The sequence below is a fragment of the Leopardus geoffroyi genome, chromosome C1 (genome assembly GCF_018350155.1).
Source record: "Leopardus geoffroyi isolate Oge1 chromosome C1, O.geoffroyi_Oge1_pat1.0, whole genome shotgun sequence".
Lineage (NCBI taxonomy): Eukaryota > Metazoa > Chordata > Mammalia > Carnivora > Felidae > Leopardus > Leopardus geoffroyi.
Window position 1 is genome coordinate 159,674,751 of NC_059328.1, and position 6,000 is coordinate 159,680,750.

Sequence of the window (6,000 nt, forward strand, 5' to 3'; positions counted from 1 at the left end):
TTGAAAAGACAACTGTAATTCAAATTGTTTTTCCTATGAAGGTAATTTGTCTTCTTCCCTTATTGCTTTTAAGGGTTTCTCTGTATTTGGTTTCTAGCAGTTTTAACTTATGTGGTTCTCATTTATGTTTTCTTATTCTCTTGGTTATTATTTATTGCATATTGGAAATTGTACTTGTGACATTGCTTGTAAAGATAATTTGAGACCCAGAACAATATTCCCTTCTTCCATAAAACAGTAGCATTTGCTGTGGGCACAGATAAATCAGGACCACTTTAATCCAACTGTAGAGCCTATGATGGTTGGAAACTGACCTGAAATCCTTGTTAGAACAGTAGACATCTGGTTTATTATCTCCTAAAGTGGAGCTCTTTACCATCCCAAGTCAGGGTGTGTGTGTGGGGAGGTGGGCAGGGGGGGCGCGGGGAAGATAGGTGTTTAAGACTCCAACTTTTGTCCCCTTCGTTGCTCTTCATTGTTTAGCCTCATAGCCTCTTAGTTGCCTTTTCTGAAATTGGCAAATTCCTTCCAGAAGAAAAGTTGCCCCCAGTGCCAAGTTCTTCTCTCAGAATTTCTGTTTTCTTCTAGACTTTGGTTCATTATTTTTTCATTCTCTTGCTAGCTTTCCAGTGCCTTCAATTAGGTATTTTTAAATCTTGTCCTCATTTACTATTTGGCTCAAGGAGAGGACAGTTTGAACTACCTAGGCCTTTATTACTGGAAGCAAGGTGACTTCTATCCATTTTTCATCTTCCAGAAATATATTAAAATCTCTCTTCCTTTGATGATCCACTCTACTATTCTTATCATTATCTTGAGCTTATTCTTCTTAATTCTAATTTACTGCTGTTTAAATAAGATTTCAAGAGGGTCTCCTGGGTGGCTCAGTCAGTTGAACATATGACTCTTTGTTTCAGCTCAGATCATGATCTTGCAGTTTGTGGGATTGAGCCCCATGTCAGGCTCTGTGCTGACAGTGCAGGGCCTGCTTGGGATTCTCTCTAAATTAATTAATTAATTAACAAACTTTAAAAATAAATAAGTAAAGGAGATCTCAGGAAACAGGAGATACAAATGTGTGCGTGCTGTATCTGCCATGCTGTAACCTATCCTGCTTAAAATCATTAAGTAAATAATTTACAAATATTAATATTTGAATTATTTTTCTTATAACAACTTTACTGAGATATAATTCACATACAATACAATTCACCATTTCCAAGTATACAACTCTGTATATTTGAACTATGATTAATAATAAATTATTTGTTTCACACAATTAATCTCCAGATATTACTGTCTTAAGACATTGTTGAGCTAATGTAGGAGTTTACAATAGAGAAAGAGCTGTGACACATACATAGATATTTACAGTAGGAAATGGCAGAGTAAGAGCAGAGAGGGAGCATAGAGAAATGAAGGAATGATTCATGAAGAAATCAGCATTTAACCTGAATCTTGAATGGTGGCTTGAGCAGAGATGGACAGAGGTAGAACGAGCTGCCATCCCATAAAGTAAAACACAAGGGCAGCTGCTAGTCTTGGTGTGAATTCGAAGGGGAAAAAAAGTCCCTCCCACCCCCATTCTAAGCACCCTTGTACACCTACAGCAACCAAGTGTAATGAAAGAGCCCAGTCAGACTGAAGCATCCAGAAAAATTCAGGTCCTGTTCTTGTTTGACTGGAGCATAGTAAGTAAATAAAAGGTACCACTGGAGAAGTTGGTTGTGGAGGATTTTGAATACTGTGCTATGGAGTTTGTACTCTATTTACTGGGCAACTAGAAACCACTGGGGATTGTGTTCAGAGGAATGCCATGAACAGAGCTGGAATTTGCAAAGAGCTTGTTGGCAATAGTGCAAAGGGAGAAGTGAGAGGCAAGGAAATCAGTCGGAAGGCTTGTGTGGCAGTTCAGCAAAAGGTATTAAAGACCTAAGCTAGAATGATGGAAGGAGAATAAAAGTAGTGTGAAATTAACACATCCGGTAAAAATGTCCTTTGCAGGTTGGGTAGTAAGGGCTGGGGAAGCAATGGGTGGAGGAAGGATAAACTAAAGATGATCCCATGCAGAAGAAATGAGTTGAAATCTGGAATTTATCTGCAGTTTATCAGCTGGGTGACTGAGACAGTCACTTTAGTTTCCTGTGGCAGCTGGCTAATTTCCCAGAAATTCAGTGGTTAAAGGAAGGAAAGAGGAGGAAATATAATTCAAGGGGGTTGCAGGATTGGCCAGATTTGTAGGCTGGAAATAGGCTGAAGAGAAGGATTAGGATTAAGGTTTACACTGTGGATGGGAGAAAGTGATTTTTTTATGTTAATGAAGTCAATGAGATTCAAAGTTATATAAAAATCAGTATAGTAACTAGACCTCAGACACTTGTTAATCATTAAAACAGGTTTTTTTTTATTATTTATTTTTTTGAGGGACAGAGAGAGAGCACAAGCAGGGGAGGGGCAGAGAGAGGGGGGAGACACAAAATCCAAAGTAGGCTCCAGGCTCTGAGCTGTCAGCACAGAGCCTGACACAGAGAAACATGAGATCATGACCTGAACCAAAGTCAGACACTTAACCGACTAAGCCACCCAGATGCCCCTAAAACAGTTTTTAAAAGGTGTTTTGCTGAAATCTGTGTTTATTGGTTTTCCACACTGCCAGTGTTCATTTGTGAGATTTCATAAGGTATTTATTGCCAGTTCCCTGATCACAGTTAAAATAACCTTCAAGAGAAAGGGATCGTTATGTGATATATACTATTTTACAGATATTTCAAAGTTCAGAGACTGTCTCTAAAATAAATTTTTGGAGATTCCTTTTTTTAAAGTTACCTATGGTATTTCTTCTCTATGTAGCTGTTATTGAATTACATTAGTCTTCATCCTAAGTCAGATTTGTATGAAGTAGAAATTTTGGAGAGATGTCGAGATATCTCCTCTCAAGTATTTTATTTGTATCCGTGACTCACTCACAATACCGCATCCAGTCACACCGAGTGGTTTGAATCATGGGCTGGTTATTGATCGGGTTACTTGGTTAAATGACTAACCTGGTCATCAGTTCAGACTATGTCTATGTGTAAACACCAGTTTGGCAGTTTAACGGAAGTACCCAGACAAATCATGTTTTCAGTATACTCAAGATACAAGGAAGAGAAGGAGTTTGTGCGTTGACACATGACATACGTGAACCAGTGACAACCTATGAATAAAATGAGGAGTTGGGGAGGGTCTATGCTTATTTAGTTAGTTGGGTGACCACTTACATGACCTCTGGTATTTACTGTTCTCCAAACCAGCCCCTTGGTCAGTGACAGCAAAGAATGCTAGCCTTTGAGTCACACAGAATGTTTTCTTCATTCACACTCACTTGTGGTTTTACTGGGCCATGTATCATTCAAAACAAAAGGAGGGGAAAAAAATCAAGCAAACAACGCAAGTCTTATTGCCACTCACTTTACGATGTTAAAATCAAAGAAAATATTTCTGCCAATTAACCATCCCCTTGATAACTTTGGATGGTTGGCTGTTACTTGCCAGATCGATCTGGGGATGTAAAAATGACGTGTCACTGCTCTGTACACCTGAAGGTTCTATTTTAGAACAATAAGAAGACTTAGAAAATACCAGGCCAACCCCACTCTTTTTACAGATGATGGAGCAGACAGCCAGTGACTTATCCAGGGGTCACACTGTGAGTGAATAACAGAGTAAAAACAGAGTAAAATCTAGGTTAATTTATTCTACATTCTGGATTCTCTGTACCAGACTATCAGGCTTCCCATAATGTCCTATGATCTAGGACCAGCTTCACTTATACACAGGTTAAGTGGTTCTAAGCAGACAACTTGCTTAGAAAGAAGCGTTCTTCTTTCCAAAAATATTTCCCTAATTCTCCCGACATGTAAGATGTTGCTACCAGGCCTAGTGCCTTCCAAGAACTCTACGGATGTTTACAGAGATAATCCGAAAGCCATTATTGAAATAAAAATATTTAATACATTTATTTGATGCAACTTCACTAGCATTCTCCCATGTGGTCTTCACACCAGCTATGCTAAGTAGGTAAAAAGCATAAATGGGAAGTTCAGAAAGGTCACGTTATCTGGCCGCCGCCGTCAGAGAGCTAGTAGGGAGGAGCAATATGCAAATCCAGCTGTGGCGGAGTCCAGCAGGCTCTTTCCAGGAGTCAAACAGTCCTTTAAAGAATGATGATGGTTAACTGACAGTCTGTCCGGGGTCAGAGTAACCAAACTGCAGTTTAATATAGAATATGCTGATGCCTTCATTGAATTTTTATTGGAGAATAACATAACTGACATGCACTGAGTGGTTATTATATGCCAAGCCCTGTGCTTGACCCCTCTTGCTCCATTTAACCTTCACACTAACCTATCAGATGTATATTATCATCATTATACCATTTTCACAGGAAAGTGAGGTGTGTAAAGTCTCAGTGACGTGCCCGAGACCCTGCAGTTTGGTGGCACCAGCACGTAAGCCCAGGCAGTTTGGCTCCAGAGTGTCCTTTAATCCCTTTTCCATGCTGCCATGTAACACCTGCAACCTCAGTATGAGGCCCGCAGAGACGGTCAAGTGGTGACTCTGTCAAGAAAGTTGAATAGAAGGGCACCTGGGTGGCTCAGTTGGTTAAGCGTCTTACTCTTGATTTCAGCTCAGGTCATGATCTCACAGTTTGGTTCGTGAGTCTGAGCCCCATGTCAGGCTCCGTGCTGACAATGCAGAGTCTGCTTGGAAATCTCTCTCTCCCCTCCCTCTCTCTGCCCTTCCCCACTTGCTTGCATGCTCTCTCAAAAATAAATACATAAACTTAAAAAAAAATCGTTAGAAAAGAAAGTTGAATAGATTACCAAAGACTCGATTGAAGCCAAGTTGAGAAGAAACTTGAAGCTTTCAGACAACGATTGGTTTTTATAGGAAGTTAGCGGAGGTCTTGAGGCAGTGTGGAATAGCCTTGATGGGGATTTGCAGAGATATTCCTGATATCTTGGCGAAAGTTAACAAGGCAACGGGAAAAATGGTGGTGAGCTTTCTATTTGGAGACCAACCTGAGCCATCTTTCATCCTAAAGAAGGCAAAAAAATATTGTCACAATTTACACTTTTTTTTGTAATTGGTTTCTCAAATGAGCTAACTTCTGAGAGCTGGTCCTGAAACAGTGAACCAGGAAAAATAAGTTTGTTGGAGACTGAGAGGCAATAAAAAATCTGGGGCATGTTGTGCAAAGGCAGCTATAGGCACACAGCACCAAGAGTGCCCATGGGCAAAGGGAAGCTGAGAGGGTAAAGGGAAATAGGAAAACTCCGCTGACTCTCAATTCTGGCTGTGGTTCTGACTCTAAAAAGTCTTATTGGAGCACAGACACAGCCATTCATTTACATATAGTCCGTGGCTGCTCCCACACCGCAATGGCAGGCCTGTAAAGCCTAAACTATTTACTACCTTGCTCCTTACAGAAGTTTGCCAACCCCTGCTCTAGACCTGTTACCCAAAGAACTGGAGGGAAAACTTTTTTTTACCACTTTCCAGCCATTCTTGGGGGATACCAAATAGGTTTGGCCTCATAAAAACTCCTTGGACAAGAAGCCCAGCAATATGGTTCTATTGCCTTTTTCTTTTTTAGGTTGCATGATTATACTATACTATATAAATGGAACTATAGAATATAAGCCCATGATGTAATCCTATCTGATGAACTGTGTATTGATCAACAACTGTGGGAAGAAGGAAGGCAGCATGGAGTACTTAACAGATCACCAAGAACTCTTCAAAAAAGAAAGGAGAAAGCATGGTTGAAGGGGCTGGAAAGAGAAAAAGCAGAGAGAATCCTCTCAAAGCTGTAGTTTCCTCACCTATCAAGTGAGGGCATTGGGCTTCTCCATGGGGCCTCTGAGGACCCTCAATCATTAGCTTCCTTGGCTTTTCCTGAACCGTCACAAAATCCCAAGACTTTATGCCCTGAAATCTAGCATCCTGCGTTAACTC